The sequence below is a fragment of the Ranitomeya variabilis genome, chromosome 2 (genome assembly GCF_051348905.1).
Source record: "Ranitomeya variabilis isolate aRanVar5 chromosome 2, aRanVar5.hap1, whole genome shotgun sequence".
NCBI lineage: Eukaryota > Metazoa > Chordata > Amphibia > Anura > Dendrobatidae > Ranitomeya > Ranitomeya variabilis.
In genome coordinates this window covers 815,193,785-815,213,785 of record NC_135233.1, presented here as the reverse complement: position 1 = coordinate 815,213,785, position 20,001 = coordinate 815,193,785, and the positions used below count along the sequence as shown (strand labels likewise).

The 20,001-nt window shown below is 40.4% G+C and overlaps 1 protein-coding gene across 5 annotated transcripts in view; it reads right to left on the bottom strand.

The window, feature by feature from the left end:
• KHDRBS2 (KH RNA binding domain containing, signal transduction associated 2) overlaps positions 1-20,001 on the bottom strand; it is a 773,482-nt gene that overhangs the window by 620,700 nt on the left and 132,781 nt on the right. The window lies entirely within an intron of this gene.

Genomic DNA, 20,001 nt, shown 5'->3' with positions numbered 1-20,001 from the left:
TGTGGCATCTGCAGCAGGGGGGAAAGGCCTGCCTCCAGGACTGAAGAAAGGTATTTAGGACAAGTTACAAAACGGATTATTTCTGCAGTTACAGCACCAATAACTAAAAGAGCCACCTTGTCAGAATGCAGCATCACTGCTGCACAAGGTGGCTCTTTTAGCTTCAAACGCCTGGGGGGTGACAGGTTCCCTTTAAGGGAATTAGAGAGGAAAAGATCATGAATGTAAGTTAGTTTGTTACACACAGACCGTGCATTCCAGAGAGCACAGTGGAAAGTGATAGGAGAAGGCATGCACTGAATGTTAATAAGATTAGCAAGGTTTCTATATGTAACTGGAGGAGAGTAATGTATGCTGGTGGAGGGAGGCCCAGGGTTGGGGAAGATGTCACCTGCAACTAGTAGAAGGAGAAAAAACAGAAAGAGCAGGTGGTGCGATGATTTGCATGAACGTTTTGAGTGCTGCATGGCGGTAGTGGCTGGTTTGGAGTGGGTAACAAATGTCAGTAGAGCCTCAGAGTTATACATGGGAGAGGGGAGAAGGGAGGGGTGGATATAAAGAGAGTGCCCAGAATGTGTTAAAGGGCAGGCGAGTTGTGAGAAAGCAGAAGTAAAAACAAATAAGAAGCAGATTGATATGATCAATGCATAATGTAGTATGACTGACCAAGAAGCATGATTGTTTGAAAAACTTATGCACCTTACCTGTCTCCTGCCCTGTCCAACTGCCATTTTCTAACTGCCAAGCACTTTAAACTGTTGAACTTAAAATCTGTTGCACACGCGAACCCGCGCACGTGCTATCCCAGCCAGACTAAATATATATGAAATGGAGTGACTGTTAGCATCAGGAACCAAATGGTCACAATCAGCAATTAACCAATTAGCATAAGGCCAGAGCAGGCATTACTATGGAGGGTAAACAACCAATGCTGAACAAGGCCATAAAGCAGTGGGACAAAAGGAAAAAAAAAAAAAGATAGCTTTGAAAACTTTAAATCAGAAACCAAAAACAGAAAAAACAACAACACAAGAGTGATGGATAAAATACCATGTGCAAAGCTTGCTAAATATGGTTCAGTTCACACTTGCAGTCAGCACACAAATGGATGGATGGATAAAATACCATGTGCAAAGCTTGCTAAAGATGGTTCAGTTCACACTTGCAGTCAGCACACAAATGGATGGATGGATAAAATACCATGTGCAAAGCTTGCTAAATATGGTTCAGTTCACACTTGCAGTCAGCACACAAATGGATGGATGGATAAAATACTTGTGTGAAGAAGAGAAGAGAGGAACATCAGCTTCAATGCCATTTTCTAACTGCCAAGCACTTTAAACTGTTGAACTTAAAATCTGTTGCACACGCGAACCCGCGCGCATGCTATCCCAGCCAGACTAAATATATGCTAGATAGATGCTACCGTTAATCCTGTTGGGCATAGGCACTAGTGATGGGTGGATCGATTCTCAGGATGCCTGTCCATTGGCTAGGTCAGTGCTATGTGACCAATGAATGGGAGCTCTGTGATTCTCTTACTTTCCGGGATCTCTGCTTTGTTTTTGATTAGCCATGCTAGCGCAATGTCATGTGTGCAGCCCAGCAAATCAAAAGCAATTTGGGGATCCCGAATGGTAAGAAATATGCAAGCTTTTTATATAGCAGCGAAAGACTACTAACCTGGCTAATGTACCGAAGTCCCACAAATCAATCAACCTAACTCTAATAAGTACCTCTGTTGTATGAAATTCCAAATTAAAAAAATATAAAAGGGAAAATAGTGCAGCTCAATAATGCAAGAGTCCAAAATATATTAACACACACAGGGCAACACATTTCAGCAGCAGTCTAATACATTCCAACAATCACTATGTTACCAAACAAGCATTTAATAGACACAAAAATGGCAGGAACAGGAAGTTGCAATTACATCATAGGTCAAAGGTCATTGAAAATAAAAAGTAAATTTTCCTGTCACCCATGACAGCACCAACGAAAGAGGGGATCCGCCCTTCAAGGACAGGAAACCTTCAAAATAAAAAGGGTGGCTCCTCTCTCTACATTACTGGTTTCCTGTCCTTGTTGGGGGAACCTTCAGTCCTGCACGGCGGCAGAAGATGCAAAGGATGGGTCTGGTCAACCAAAAGGTCAAAAAATCAGTCCAGGTCCTGGATGAAACATAGATCCTTCCCTATTAATGAGAAGGTGCTTGATCTCTTTAATAAAGAATGAGAAAGGTCAGACAGGAAAGGTCCTCTGAGATCCTCCTTTAAAAGGAAATTCCCTTTTGAAGAAGAGGAGACGATGTTCGGGAATAAGGGACATCGCTATATCCAAAGCCTCAAGAAGGTCAACCCTTCCCTTTGAGGATACGGGCTTACTGAAAGATCCACTTGATAGTAAGGATGATATCTTTCTCAAGGGTACCTGGGAGTAATCGGCAGGCACTTTGAGGCTGGTCATTGTGGCAACCTGTACAGCTAGCTCTCATGATCTGTCTGGGTAGGTTGGAAGACCACCTGAAGGAGAATTCAGCCAGAGACTCCATTCTTGCCACACTCACAGTAATCATGAGGGTGGCAGCAGGCAAAAGGGAAACTGTGTTCTCTCCCTTGTGAAGGACAGTATCTGTTCGGTACAGCTTTGGATGACATCCTGGAGAAAGCTGCAGATAAGAAAAAAGGGTTTCCAAAACCTCCCTTTTCGTCCTTCAGGCAGTCCTTTTGGAGGAAGAAGTTCAGTAGAAGGAGGCCGGCCACAGAACACAATAGATGGGATGACTAACCCATAAAAGACTAGGGATACTTGTTCGGTAACCCTTCCCAGAAAAGTAGGAAACCATCCAAATGACTTGTTATCCCAGGTGGGAGGAAGACTCTTTTTCCTTCCAGACTGGGAGAAGATTTCCTCCAGCACTTGGATCCTCAGTCTGGTAAGATCAAGATTAAGGCTAGAGTTCTTGAAATATTGAAATATCCACCAGACAGGTTTATCATGACAGTCCCACGAACATCTATCTTGGAACAAAAAGCTCTGGAAACAGAGATACTAAGCCTCCTGGAAAAGAATGTTCTGTAGGAAGCTCCATCAGGAGAAGAAATGAAAGGTTTTTATTCTCCCCTGTTTCTCGTAAAGAAGAAGCCAGACAGCACATACAGAACAATTAACAACCTTAAAGGCTTGAACTAATTCCCTGAACCCAAAAGAAAACCCTCAAGCGGTGGACCCCTTTCGGATAAGATGAACTTCACTCTTGCCTATGCCTTTCATTTGTCTGATTCCAGCTGTTCTCAGGAAGCTCAGACAGGACGGGCGAGAGTAGTGCTCATATAAAGAAACATGTCAGTTACGGAGTCATGGGTCCTTCCAAAGATTCCAGACCGTCTAGCTCAGGGGCCCATATTTCATCCTCGGGTGACTGGGTTGCACTTAACAGCCGGGAACTTGAGAGGTTAGTTCTAGAAAATAAAGGTTTTTCTCCCAACCTGGTCTCTACCTTGCTCGGTAGTAGGAATCCAATCACTATGAGGATTTATGGTAGGACTTGGAAAAAGTTCCTATCACACACAGGATGTACTTTGGGAGGAAGGGTGTCCCTAAAAGAAATCCTGGAGTTACTTCAGAAGGGGCATGAACAAAGCCTGGCCATTAGCACCTGTAAAAGTCCAGATTTCGGCCTTAGGTGCACTATAATTACAACCTCACGGTAATCAGTGGGTAGTTAGGTTAGTTAAGGCATGTGTTAGATCCAAATCGATCCCGTTAGCCAGGGCACCCCCATAGGATTTAGCTTGGTTCTGAATGCTTTAACAGAAGCCCCTTTTGAAATTCTGAGTTCAGGGTCCATAAAATTGATTACCCTAAAGACTATACTATTAGTAGTCAGCGTGCAAGGCGAGTGATATAAAAGCTTTGTCAGCAGACCCTCCCTTTACACTAGTTATGGACAATAGAGTAGTCTTGAAACCTGACCCAGCCTATCTACCTACAGTAGTATCTAAGTTCCATAGGTCACAGGAGATAACTTTGCCATCTTCAGCCCTGACCCTAAGAATAGTAAGGAAGAGATATTTCACACCTTGGATGTTAGGATGTGCTTTCTTTACTATTTAGCAGCAACAAAGCCTTGGGCGAAGGATAGGGCTCTTTTTATCCACTTTCAGGGCTCTAGGAAAGGAATGAGAGTCTCAAAGGGTACCCTCTCCAGGTGGATAAGAGAGGCTATCAAGTTGGCCTATACAGGCGCAGGAAAACCAGTCCCTGACGACCTGAGGGCCCACTCTAAGAGAGCCATGGCAACGTCTTGGGCAGAAAGAGCAGATGTGTCCATCAAACAGATCTGTAAGGCAGCTACATGGTCATCACCTTCCACCTTTTATAGCCACTATAGACTGGATCTGTCTGCCTCTACTGATCTGATGTTTGGGAAGCTGGTTCTAAAGGCTGTGGTCCCTCCCCAACATATGAGTAATTCTCTGTAATTCTCTCACTGGTGCTGTCACGGGTGACAGGAAAACACGTATATTACTTACCACTAATGTGTTTTTATTGAACCCATGACAGCACCCTTATATTCTCTCCCATTACTAAGTTCATCACCTTTCAGTTGGTGGGTTATTGTATATAGTACACCACTTATGGTGTGGTTAGAAATAGTTTGTATAAATGTATATAGTTATGTGTACACTAACTCGGAGGTCCTATCATGCTGTAATCCACTGATGCAGAGAGAGGAGCCGCCCATTTTATCCTGAACGTTTCCTGTCCTTGAAGGGTGGATCCCCTTTTCTCGTTGGTGCTGTCATGGGTTCTGTACAAACACATTACCAGTAAGTAATATACGTGTTTAAATGACATAATTTGTCAAAGGTTATTGAGAAGTAAAATGTAACTGCATTGAAAAGACTACATAGACAAAACAAGGCATACTTGTAATAAAATTTGGCAATTAAAAAATAATATATGAATCTATGTAACCTGGCTTGATAGTGGGCACAAAACAGCTGTTTACAGCCACCTTTTTGATGGAGGTGCACATCTGTAGCTGCTTGCTTGAGCTGATAGAAATTGTAAGATCTAGAATCTCAATGATATATATAGAAAAGTGATATGTTAATTACAGGCCAAAATCGTCCCTGTGTGAATGCTTTTGCTGCCACCTCTCTTTCTTTTCCTCTATAGGAAGAAAAGGTCATTTATTTATCCTATCGTTATTATCAGTAGGGTGTATTGTACTTGACTTTTAGTCAGGATCTTCTGGACTGTTAAAACAACTCATCTATTAGTCTTATAATCACCAGCTGATGAGTACATATCGTACACATTGTATTTCTCCTCCTTTCTGTGGCATTAACAGTATCACTATTGACATATTAATATATTCTAGATACTTTTGTATAAGTTTTAAGATTATATATATATATGTTTTAACATGTTTTATTACAAGTTTGCAATGCTTTATTATCTGCATAAACTTCGACCTATCACATCATCACATCATTACAATTTCATTTTCCTTCTCAATGACTTTTATCCTATACTATCATTACAACTTCCTTTCCAGTGAACTTTGTCCTATGATGTCATTGCAACTTCCTGTGCTCCCCATTTTTGGGTGTATTTAATACTTCTTTGATATTTTAGTTGTTGTACTCTAGTAATACATTATACTGGTGCTGAATTTGTGCTTACCTATACACACTTTTTATGTCCTAATTAAAGTGTTTGAAGATATTTTAGACTCCTGCCTTCCTTCAACAGTGCTATATTTTATCCAATTTTTTTTTTTTATTTTGAAGTGTTTAATCCCTTTCTCACACGACGCACTATCCCGTCGAGGTGGTATGGGCCCATATGACAAGCGTCGGGATAGTACGTCATCACCGATCAGCCGCGCTCACAGCAGCTGACATCAGGCACTATGTGCCAGGAGCGATCACGGACCACTCCTGGCACCTTAACCCCTGGAACACTGAGATCAAACATGATCGCAGCATTCCGGCGGAATAGGGAAGCATTGCGCAGGAAGGGGGCTCCCTGCGTGCTTCCCTGAGACCCTCAGAGCAATGCGATGTGATCGTGTTGCTCCCAGGGTCTCCTACCTCCTCCTCCCTGCAGGCCCCGGATCCAAAAATGGCTGCAAGGGGCCTTCCAGGTCTTGCAGGGAGGTCGCTTGGAAGCGCCTGCTCAAAGCAGGCGCTGGCAAGCCTCCCTGCAGTGCCTGTCAGATCACTGATCTGACACAGTGCACTGCAAAGTGTCAGATCAGTGATCTGACACTATACTGTCATGTAGTCATGTATATACAAGTAAAAAACTATTTATATTTACAAGTGTAAAAATATATATATATATATATATATATATATATATTGGTCCAATAAATACATTTCTTTGTCTAAATAAAAGAAACAATAAAAGTACACATATTTAGTATTGCCGCGTCCATAACGACCCGACCTATAAAACTGTCCCAGTAGTTTACCCCTTCAGTGATCACCATAAACAAAACAAAAAGAAAAGAGGCAAAAAGCAATGCTTTTTTATCATACCGCCGAACAAAAAGTGGAATAACACGCGATCAAAAAGAGGGATATAAAAAACAAAAAAACATGATACCGCTGAAAACGTCATCTTGTCCTGCAAAAAACGAGCCGCCATACAGCATCATCAGCAAAAAATAAAAAAGTTATAGTCCTCAGAATAAAGTGATGCAAAAATAATTATTTTTTATATAAAATAGATTTTATCATATACTGTAAAAGCACCAAAACATTAAAAAATGATATAAATGAGGTATCACTGTAATCGTACTGACCCCAAGAATAAAACTGCTTTATCAATTTTATCAAACGTGGAACGGTATAAACGCCCCCCCAAAAGAAATTCACAAATTGCTGGTTTTTGTTCATTCTGACTCACAAAAATCAGAATAAAAAGCGATCAAAAAATGTCACTTTCCCGAAAATGGTACCAATAAAAACGTCAACTCGTCCCGCAAAAACAAGACTTCACATGACTCTGTGGAACAAAATATGGAAAACTTATAGCTCTCAAAATGTGGAGACGCAAAAACTATTTTTTGCAATAAAAAGTGTCTTTTAGTGTGTGACAGCTGCCAATCATAAAAATCCGCTAAAAAACCCGCTATAAAAGTAAATCAAACCCCCTTCATTACCCTTTTAGTTAAGGAGATATAATAAAATTTAAAAAATGTATTTATTTCCATTTTCCCATTAGGGGTTAGGGTTGGTGCTAAAGTTAGGGTTAGGGTTGAGGCTAAAGTTAGGGTTGGGGCTACAGTTAGGGTTGGGGCTACAGTTAGGGTTGGGGTTGGGGCAACAGTTAGGGTTAGGGTTGGGGCTACAGTTAGGGTTAGGGTTGGGGCTACAGTTAGGGTTAGGGTTGGGGCTACAGTTAGGGTTTGGGCTACAGTTAGGGTTGGGGCTACAGTTAGGGTTGGGGCTACATTTAGGGTTAGGGTTGGGGCTACATTTAGGGTTAGGGTTGGGGCTAAAGTTAGGGTGGGGGCTACAGTTAGGGTTGGGGCTACAGTTAGGATTAGGATTTGGATTACATTTACAGTTGAGATTAGGGTTAGGGGTGTGGTTAGGGTTAGGGGTGTGTTGGGGTTAGGGATGTCGTTGGGATAAGGGTTAGGGGCATATTAAGGTTAGGGGTGTGGTTAGGGTTATGGTTGGGATTAGGGTTAGGGGTGTATTTAGGTTAGGGTTTCAATTAGAATTGGGGGGGTTTCCACTGTTTAGGCACATCAGGGGCTCTCCAAACGCAACATAGCATCCGATCTCAATTCCAGCCAATTCTTCGTTGAAGAAGTAAACCAGTGCTCCTTCACTTCCGAGCTCTCCCGTGCACCAAAATAGGGGTTTACCCCAACATATGGGGTATCTGCGTACTCAGGACAAATTGGACAACAACTTTTGGGGTCCAATTTCTCTGGTTACCCTTGGGAAAATAAAAATTTGTGGGGCTAAAATATCATTTTTGTGGGAAAAAAAAGGATTTTTTTTTTCACGGCTCTGCGTTATAAACTGTAGTGAAACACTTGGGGGTTCAAAGTTCTCACAACACATCCAGATAAGTTCCTTGGGGGTCTAGTTTCCAATACAGGGTCACTTGTGGGGGGTTTCTCCTGTTTAGGTACATCAAGCGCTCTGCCAACGCAATGTGACACCTGCAGACCATTCCATCTAAGTCCGCATTCCAAATGGCGCTCCTTCCCTTCCAAGCTCTGACATGCGCCCAAACAGTAGTTTTTACCCACATATGGGGTATCAGCGTACTCAGGACAAATTTGACAACAACTTTTGGGGTACAAATTTTCCTGATACCCTTGTGAAAATACAAAACTGGGGACTAAAAAATAATTTTTGTGGAAAAAAAAATTATTTTCAAGGCTCTGCGTTATAAACTGTAGTGAAACACTTGGGGATTCAAAGTGCGCACCACACATCTAGATAAGTTTCTTAGGGGGTCTACTTTTCAAAATGGTGTCACTTGTGGGGGGTTTCAATGTTTAGGCACATCAGGGGCTCTTGAAACGCGACATGGCGTCCTATCTCAATTCCTGTCAATTTTGCATTGAAAAGTCAAATGGCGCTCCTTCCATTCTGAGCTCTGCCATGCACCCAAACAGTGGTTTACCCCCACATATGGGGTAACAACATACTCAGAACAAATTGTACAACAACTTTTGGGGTCCAATTTCTCCTGTTACCCTTGGTAAAATAAAACAAATTGGAGCTGAAGTAAAATTTTTGTGAAACAAAGTTAAATGTTCATTTTTTTTTAAACATTCCAAAAATTCCTGTGAAACACCTGAAGGGTTAATAAACTTCTTGAATGTGGTTTTGAGCACCTTGAGGGGTGCAGTTTTTAGAATGTTGTCACACTTGGGTATTTTCTATCATATAGACCCCTCAAAGTGACTTCAAATATGATGTAGTCCCTAAAAAAAAAAATGGTGTTGTAAAAATGAGAGATTGCTGGTCAACTTTTAACCCTTACAACTCCCTAACAAAAGAAAATGTTGGTTCCAAAATTGTGCTGATGTAAATAGACATGTGGGAAATGTTACTTTTTAAGTATTTTGTGGGACATAACTGTGATTTAAGGGCATAAAAATTCAAAGTTGGAAATTTGCGAAATTTTCAAAATTTTAGCCAAATTTCCGTTTTTTTTCACAAATAAATGCAGGTAATATCAAAGAAATTTTACCACTATCATAAAGTACAATATGTCATGAGAAAACATTGTCAAAATCAATGGGATCCATTGAAGCATTCCAGAGTTATGACCTCATAAAGGGACAGTGGTCACAATTGTAAAAATTGGCCCGGTCATTAAAGTGCAAACCCCCCTTTGGGGGTAAAGGGGTTAACATTGTTCTTGATAAATGGAGATGAATAAGCATCAGAAATAAAAGTCTAAAGGTGCATTTAGACCTCCCGATGTTGTGGCAATAAAAGCTGATCGGTAAATTTTTAATGATCGACAGACATTTAATAGCCTGGTTTTACGGGTAGACCGCACTTCAGATGTGAATTGAGCAATCTGTAATAGATCATGCACACAGGCTTCCATAGCTCTCTGCAGAAAGATTTCTGTTTACATCGGATGATGCACTGCTGAGATGATCTTTTGTGCAGCAAAAAAGATAATTTCCTAGAATGAACGATCATTCTGCTTGTTTTCTTGGTGATTGGCAACCTGTTTGAAGTACAAGATTATCATGAAAAGAGCATTCCAAGGAATACTTGTTCACGATAATCTTTCAGTGTAAATGGACCTTAAGATTCTTGATTATGACTAAAGCAAGGCATATTGTACCAATAAATAATGATCTAATTAATGGAATCAGCTTTGCTGTTTTCACTATGTCTCACATCCTACTTATATAATCGGCTTGAGGCCGTGTATAATACGTTTCTTTTCCCTAAACCAATAAACAAGGCTCTACATATATGCAAAAACTGGCATAGTCATTTCTACTTGAATATGCCTAAATGTTCCATCACTGACACTTTTGTCTTCTTTTATAGACATAGTTAATATGACATTATTATTATGTTTACCCTTAAAACTTTAAGATATATTATGCCTTTTTATATAATTTGCATGCCACTTGCTTGGAAATAATTCATAAATCATGCCACATGGTCGACTAGCAAAGCAGAACACTCAAACATACTTTGATGAGCTGCTCAGAAACTTAAGCAGTACCCACTTTCTTGTTTTGATTTATGGCATTTAGTAGATGCACCAAAGAAATAATGATAGGGAATTTAAATTGTAAGTCCCAATGGGGACAATGATGTTAATATTTGGGAAGCGCTGCAGAATATGATGGTGCTATTTAATCAGAGTATAATAATTATACCAGACTGCCCTGGTGTCCTCTGATATCATTCATAGATATTAAGCACTGTCAATTATATACATCTGACAACTCCATATATTTAAGTTCCCAGTAGCAAATTTAATTCAATCAATGTAAATTATGATCTACAGGGAATGGGCCCTATAGACTGCATTGCCTCACATATTACAGTTTTCATTTCCTGACCAGTAAGTTGTAAACTCCTTTCACATCAGAAAGGAGCAGATGTTGCCAAGACCATGCCATTCCTCACTATGCCTCTTAATGTTAATCTGTGCTGACCACAATGTAATTTGTGGATGTGGCACACAGATAAATCAATTAGTGCACTTGTTCTGTAGATTCAAACATAATTACAATTTGCAGTTCTGCCAAGTCATCTGAAATAGTAAGAAACAATAACATTTCATATGCAGAGGAAGCAATTACTTTTATATAAAAATACAGCATTGGATGATTATACTTGATAAGGAAAAGGCTGACTTTTATCAAAATATCTGACAACAAGGAGCAACTAGCTCCTGATCGAGTTTACCATCCAAATAAGCCTAGACTACGGAAAAAAAACAGCAAAATTATAAATGTATGCAAATTCTCATATAATCGCTAAGATTACAAATCATAAGTAAGTTTCCAGTGTAAATTTGTAGAATATTTTTTGCCATTGTAGGAGCAGGCTATTAGACACAGCTAGACTCTGCAGAGAAAGCAGACACAATATATGATCATGTCTAGCTTCTGCGTGTAAAGATTAGGAAGAGATCATTTCTCCTGTAACTGGGGCTAATATACAAGTCCCAGTTACAGCAGAAATCAGCAACAAAACAAATATATTAATGTTTTCAAATGCCCCCCTGAAAGACTTATAAAAATTTATGGTGGTCAAAGTGTGTAAAGTATATGAAAACATAAATAAGTACAAAGGCAAGAAAAAAAGAAACCAATATTATTAATTAAAAAATGGCCCTATAAATCGTGTTTTTCAGAACCACGCTAATTGAAAAAAAAGTATGCCAAATATATCTAAATAATTTCTACAGAAAGAGGAACACATTGCAAAATTTGTTGGGTGTTGTTTTGCTATTGTAAAAAAATTTAAAAATAGACACATATTTCATTTTTTATTTATAATTTCTCCTGATATCACCAACAATGACAGAAAAGGAATATAAAAATTACATAAAAATTAAGCCCAATGTTTCATTAAAAAAATGAGGCAAAATTTATTTTAATACCTGATAAAGAAAAATGTTTTTAACGTTGTTAAAAATGCATATATGCAGAAAAACTGAAAATGTTGCTGGTCAGGAACAGGGGAACATGGCCTGATTATGAACTGGTTAATGCTGATTGATATAATTTGCAGTTAATTATGAACAATTTATATTTTTCACTTAGTCTTAGTCACTCTGAGGCAATACACAAACTTTAGTACCACGATTTTCTCATTTTTACTATCAAGTGACAGTTACACATTACAGAATTGTGACAAGTTCCATACAACAAATTGTGTTGATTTAGACAGCAGCTGTAGCGGGAGAGTTACTATTGGAAAATATTTAAGTAAAAAGGCTGTGCAGATCATCAGCCCCTATGTTATCCACAATCTATTAGAATATACTCGAGTATAAGCTGACCTGAATATAAGCCGAGACCCCTAATTTTGCCACAAAAAAACTGGGAAAACTTAATGACTCGAGTATCAGCCTAGGGTGGAAAATGCAGCAGCTACCGGTAAATGTCAAAAATAAAAATAGATACCAATAAAAGTAAAATTAATTGAGACATCAGTAGGCTAAGTGCTTTTGAAGATCCATATTGAATCAGGAGCCCCATATAATGCTCCATACAGTTCATGATGGGCCCCATAAGATGCTCCATATTAAAATATACCCCATATAATGCTGCACAAATGTTGACTATGACCCCATAAGATGCTCCATAGACACATTTGCCCCATACAATGCTGCACAAATGCTGATTATGGCCTCATAAGATGCTCCATAGAGATATTTGCCCCATATAATGCTGCACAAATGCTGATTATGGCCCCATAAGATGCTCCATACAGACATTTGCCCCGTATAATGCTGCACAAATGTTGATTATGGCCCCATAAGATGCTCCATAGAGATATTTGCCCCATATAATGCTGCACAAATGCTGATTATGGCCCCATAAGATGCTCCATACAGACATTTGCCCCGTATAATGCTGCACGAATGCTGATTATGGCCCCATAAGATGCTCCATAGAAACATTTACCCCCTATAATGCTGCACAAATGCTGAATATGGCCCCATAAGATGCTCCATAGACTATTATGCCCCATAATAATATGTTGTTGCTGCAATTAAAAAAAAAAAAATCACATACTCACCTCTCGTCGCTCAGGCCCCTGGCTCTTGCAATATTCACCTGTCCGCGTTCCACCATCGGCGCCGCTATGTCTTCCATGTCCTCTGCACTGACTGTTCAGGCAGAGGGCGTCGCGCACACTAATCGCGTCATCGCACCCTGACCTGAGCGTCACTGCAAAGGACGCGGAAGACAGAGCGGCGCCGACGGTGGAATGCAGACAGGTGAATATAGCGCACTGCCCCGTTTTACTCACCTGCTCCTGGCATGGTCCCTGCATGTCCCTGGTTCTCCAGGCGCCGGCAGCTTCTTCCTGTGTTGAGCGGTCACATGGAACTGCTCATAACAGTAATGAATATGCAGCTCCACCCCTATGGGAGTGGAGTCGGGTCCATATTCATTACTGTAATGAGCGGTACCGTGTGACAGCTCAATACAGGAAGAAGCTGTCAGCTCCCGGAGAACCAGGGATGTGCAGGGACCTCGACAGGAGCAGGTGAGTATTATTAGACAGCTGCCGCTCCCCCTCCCCTGCCGCCCCTGGGAATGACTCGAGTATAAACCGAGAAGGGCAATTTCAGCCTAAAAAATTGGGCTGAAATTCCCGGCTTATACTCGAGTATATAAGGTAAATAAGTGAAAGTGCAACAAAAAAATAAACCAAAATTAACGTTTTTACGCATAATTAATTTGCGTAAGGCAAGATTGCCTTGTGCAGGCATGTACTACGGAGGACAGAGAATGAACTTCAATCCAATATTGCAGCCAGCATGCAGCCAGCGGGTAAGGAAAGGGTGAATCAAACACCCGAAAACCCCGCCCCTATGGCTGAAAATTGTTCCCTCCAAATTCAGGTGACAGAGTCCCTTTAAGCAAAAAGGCTGTGCAGATCGTCAGCCCCTCTATTATCCACAATCTACTAGAAGTCTTAGATATGTTCACACCTGGCGTTTTTGCAGTGTATTTTATCTAGCATATTTTGCATGTAAAAAAAACAGTGTAATCAATGAGATTTGTGAAGTCTCATGCACATGCTTTTATTTCTGCAGTGCACTTATTTTGGGTGCTGTTATTTTTTTTAATACTACATAGACACCCCCCTCCATTAATTGGTAGGTTTGTGAGTGGCTGTCTGCTCAGTATTTTGCACCTGTGCTGCCCCCGCCTTTATCATGGTGGTCTGCTGCATCCAGGTAAGTGCATTGGTAATCTGACCTGGTGTTGGTAAGGTTGTATCTTTTTTCTGTGTTGTTGCGTTTTCGCCAAAAGTCCGCATGTCAATCCTTGAAGCGCTTTTTATGCATTAAAATGAATGGGTGAAAAAAGCAAGTAAAAACGCAGACATGTATTGCACGCACCATTTTTCTTGTCACCACACTGGTTTTTATTGCAGATAAAAATGCCACATAAATGCAACATGTGAACATACCCTTAATGCCATTTCTAAACACCGTTTCACACTTGTGAGAGTTTAGTAAGATTTGCAAGAAGGAAAAAAAATTTACGGAACATAAATTCCCTAAATAGTATTCTAAGGACTTTGGGCAAGTTAATACAACCCCATGTACTTGTGAAAAGGTTCAGCACCGAACTAAAGCATGGCCCAAAAAATTGTAACTCATAGCTCACAGATAAACCTTTTTATTATCTGATATTCGGCCATGCTGCAGTCCTCATTCTTCTTGCATGAGTAATGAGAAAGCCATTTGTTATATTACTCTATGTTCCAGAGTTATAAGAGAAGCTGTGACCCATAACACCTTTTTGTTGTGACCTGAACAGCCAATTAATTTCTCTGATTTATCACCAGATCTGCAATAAAAAGCTGGAAGAGGTGACATTAACGCTGAGCATAATGAATGCACAAAAGAGAAGAGCTAGAACACATAGCCTGCCTATTCAGAATTTTTTCCTTGCCTTATCATAAAACAATATTGATCATTAGATTCTCATTGACTTAATTAACTCTGTGGAGTTCATATAAGCTCATAAGTTCAGAACTATTCGGAATATTATGTGCCGTACTTACTAGAATATTGCATGGTTGTTTTATTTATCCATAATCTGAACTGTGATCAAACACTTCTATGGGTCTATAAGTGGTATTGCTAGCTACATATCCTTACTCCACATTCTGATCTCTGTAATCTCTTCACAATCTTTCATTTGTGTCTTATATGAAAGTCCAAAAGTTTCTGGCTGGGGACTTATTCCCCTATATGTACCCTACGTCCCAGACTCCGTGGACTCAACAACAAACCCCTTTGTCTGCTGCAACAGAAGGGATTCTCAGCTCAGGATCAAAGGTAAGAAACACATTTCTCTTTTCATCTATTAAAGGTAATCTTCGAGCATGTTTTTGCAATCTGAGTGCAGCATGATGTAGGGGCAGAGATCCTGATTCCAGTGACGTATCACTTAATACGCTGCTTGGTGTATAATACGCTGCTTGGTGTAATTTTGATAGAATCCCAGCTTTCTCTGCTGTAGATGTAGCAGTGGTCATAATACTGAGCTGTATATAACCCAGCCCACACTACAGACCAGCAGCTTCCAGTGCACAGTGTTCATTGTTAGCAAGCTGCTAATCAGTGGTGGGGGCAAGGTTACACAATAAAGGTACCTTCACACGAAACGACATCGCTAGCGATCCGTGACGTTGCAGCGTCCTGGATAGCGATATCGTTTCGTTTGACACGCAGCAGCGATCAGGATCCTGCTGTGATATCGCTGGTCGCTGAATAAAGTCCAGAACTTTATTTGGTCGTCCGATCGCTGTGTATCGTTGTGTTTGAAAGCAAAAGCAACGATACCAGCGATGTTTTACACTGGTAACCAGGCTAAACATCGGGTTACCAAGCGCAGGGTCGCGCTTAGTAACCCGATGTTTACCCTGGTTACCAGCGTAAAAGTAAAAAAACAAACAGTACATGCTCACCTGCTCGTCCTCCAGCGTCTGCTTCCTGACACTTACTGAGCGCCGGCCAAAGTGAAAGTGAAAGCACAGCGGTGACGTCACCGCTGTGCTGTTAGGGCCGGAGCTCAGTCAGTGTCAGGAAGCAGACGCTGGAGGACAAGCAGGTGAGCATGTACTGTTTGTTTTTTTTACTTTTACGCTGGTAACCAGGGTAAACATCGGGTTACTAAGCGCGGCCCTGCGCTTAGCAACCCGATGTTTACCCTGGTTACCCGGGGACCTCGGCATCGTTGGTCGCTGGAGAGCGGTCTGTGTGACAGCTCCCCAGCGATCAAACAGCGACGCTGCAGCGATCGGCATCGTTGTCGCTATCGCTGCAGCGTCGCTTCGTGTGAAGGTACCTTTAGTCCGACTGATGTGCACTTGAGACCTAGTCAGGCAGTGATAATCTACTGATAAAACACTGATTGCATTGAAACTACAACAAGATGCTGAGCAAGTGGCACTTCCCTAGATTTAGGCTCTCTGTTCCTACATTATGTTGCTCTCAGATTACATACAAAAACCCTGCTGACAGATTCCCTTTAACCCCATAACGTCCAATGATGGACACAGTCCATCATTGTACGCCTACCCCCGTTTGGCTCGGGCTCCAGCAGTGAGCCTGCACATTTTCTGGGACATGACAGCTGATCTGATCAGCTGACATGTGCCCAGAACATCTGCGGGTGAAATCGCGATTCATTCATGGCTGTTAACATGTTAAATGCCGCTGTCAAACTCTGACCGGCATTTAACATGGACGCGCAGGAAGTGCGTCCTTTCCTCCCCTTATCGGCACTCGTGTCACATGAATGCGGTTCACCAACAGGTTGGCATGAGAACGCGGGGTCAGGAGAAGACACCTGTGGTTGTCATTGCTGAATTACTATGAGCACCACCTAGTGGTCGGCGTTCATAGCAAGTGAGCATTTCTGATACATAGTGCAGGGCTGCAGCCCTGCTCTCTGTATCAGAGGCGATCAGAAAAGGGCAGCTTTTAGTCTCCCATGGAGGCTTTGAAGCATACAAAAAGTGAAAAAAAATGTTTTAAAAAATATTAAAAAAAAGAAACAAATATAAAAGTTCAAATCACCCCCCTTTTGCCCCATTCAAAATAATACAATAAAAATAAAATCAAACATACAAATATTTGGTATCGCTGCATTCAGAATCGCCCGATCTATAAAAATATATATTAAAAAAAATAATCAAATTGGTAAACAGCGTAGAGAGAAAAAAATTTGACCCGCAAAAACTATGTTTTTTTGGTCGCTACAACACTGCAATAAAATGCAATAACGGCGATCAAAATAACATATCTGCACCAAAATGGTATAATTAAAAACATCAGCTTAGCGCGCAAAAAATAAGCCTTCACCCGGCCCCACATCCCAAAAAATGGAGACGCTACGGGTCTCGGAAAATGACAACTTTTATTTTACAAATTTTGGATTTTTTTTTCACCACTTAGACAAAAAAGAACCTAGACATGTTTGGTGTCTATGAACTCGTAATGACCTGGAGAATCATAATGGCAGGTCAGTTTTAGCATCTAGTGAACCTAGTAAAAAAGTGTGGGATTGTACTTGTTTTGCACTTTCACCGCACAAGGGTAACAGGAAAAAATGGACCCCAAAATTTGTTTTATAAGTTTTCCTGAGCATGGTGATATCCCATTTGTATGAAAATAATACTGTTTGGGTGCATAGAAGGCCTTTACAGGAAAGGAAATCCATTTAACATTTAAAATGAAAAAATTTGCTGGAATAATTAGCGGACGCCATGTTGGAGTGCCCCTGATGTGCCTAAAACGTGGAAACTCACAAGTGATTTTGGATGCTCAAGGAATGTATCTACATGTGTGGTGAGCACCTTGAACCTCCAGGTGTTTCACAGAAGTTCATAACATTGATCCATTAAAATTAAAAAACAATCACATTTTTCACACAAAAATTTTTTTTTTGCCCAAAATTTTTCATTTTTACAAGGGAAACTGGAGAAACTGCACAACACAATACAATTTATTGTGCAATTTCTCCTGTGTATGCCGATACCCCATATGTGGGGGAAACTTACTGCTTGGGCACATGGCAGGGCACGGAATGGAAGGAGTGTTAGTTATCTTTTTGAATACAAAATTTACTGTAATAATTAGTGAGTGCCATGTCGCGTTTGGAGAACCCCTGATGTGCCTAAATGGTGGAAAACCCAAAAGTGAAACCATTTTTGAAACTAGACCTCTCAGGGAACTTATCTAGATGTTTGCTGAGTACCTTGAACTTTCACAGAAATACAGCGATGTGAAAACTAGAATATCATCAAAAAGTTAATTTATTTCAGTTCTTCAATATAAAAAGTGAAACTCATATATTATATAGAGTTATTATAAATAGAGTGATGTATTTCAAGTGTTTATTTCTATTAATGTTGATCATTATGGCTTACAGCCAATAAAAACATAAAAGTCATTTTCTCAGTAAATTAGAATACTTTATAACACCAGCTTGAAAAATGATTTTAAAATCCAAAATGTTAGCCTACTGAAATGTATGTTCAATAAATGCACTAAATACTTACTTACTAAATTACTGCATCAATGCGGAATGGCATGGAGGCGATCAGCCTGTGGCACTGCTGAGGTGTTATGGAAGCCAAAGTTGTTTTGATAGCAGCCTTCAGCTCATCTGCATTGTTGGTTCTGGTGTCTCTCATCTTCCTCTTCACAATACCCCATAGATTCTCTATAGGGTTAACATCAGCCGTGTTTGCTAACCAATCAAGCACAGTGATACTGTTGTTTTTAAACCAGGTATGGGTACTTTTGGCAGTGTAGACAAGTGCCAAGTCCTGCTGGAGAATTAAATTTCCATCTCCAAAAAGATTGTCGGCATAGGGAAGCATGAAGTACTCTAAAATTTCTTGGTAGACAGCTGCGCTGACTTTGGTTTTGGTAAAACACAGTGGACATACACGAACAGATGACTTGGCTCCCCAAACCATCACTGATTGTGGAAACTTCACACTAGACCTCAAGCAGCTTGGATTGTGTGCTTCTTCACTCTTCCTCCAGACTCTTGGACCTTGATTTCCAAAATTACTTTCATCTGAAAACAACACCTTGGACCAATGAGCAACAGTCCAATTCTTTTTCTGCTTGACCCATGTAAGACACTTCTGGCGTTGTCTATTGGTTATGAGTGGCTTGACACAAGGAATGAGACTCTTGTAGCCCATGCCCTGGATATGTATGTGTGTGGCGGCTCTTGAAGCAATGACTCTAGCAGCTGTCCACTCCTTGTGAATCTCCCCCAAATTTTTGAAGGGCCTTTTCTTAACAATCCTTGCAAGGCTGCGGTTATCCCAGTTGCTTGTGCACCTTTTTCTACCACACTTTTTCCTTCCACTCAACTTTCCATTAATATGCTTGGATACAGCACTCTGTGAACAGCCAACTTCTTTAGCAATGACCTTTTGTGGCTTACCTTCCTTGTGCAGAGTGTCAGTGACTGCCTTCTGGACATCTGTCAAGTCAGCAGTCCTCCCCATGATTGTGGAGCCTACTGAAACAGACTAAAGTACCTTTTTAAATGTTTAGGAAGCCTTTTCAGGTGTTTTTTGTTAATTATTCTACTTTACTGAGATAATTAATTCTGGGTTTTCAATGACTGTAGGACATAATCATCAACATAAACAGAAATAAACTCTTGAAATAGAACACTCTGTTTGTAATGACTCTTTATAATACATGAGTTTCTCTTTTTGTATTGAAAAACTGAAATTAACTTTTTTATATTGTAATTTAGTGAGAAGCACTTGTATATGATCCTATGTGATTTTCTATGATAATAGCAATTAAACAGTGGATTGAAGGGACAACTGACTGTCATATATTTAGAACAGTTTGACTTGATAATAAGAAAAAAAAAACAGAGCAACCCACTTGGTGCCATTGTCTTAAGATCTCTCTTACTGCCAATCAGCACCTCAAAAAAATATGTGGTCACTGACTTCACTCCTGCTATTTCCTTTGACAGCACATAGTAACAACCTGTTTTAAGTAGTCCAATAACAAGCATAGGATGCTGTATTTGGAGCCTGAGAGGCAGGCAAAGACATTTTGAAATTCCTTTGCAGCACTGCAAAATTTTTATTTGACCACTACCATTTTAAGAGAGCAAAAGTCTCCTCAACATTGAAATTGTGACATCAAAAAGGATACTTTTTTTCCCCACTGTATCTTGAATTATTCAGTATCAGGTATGAGTGCCATGTGCACAAATAT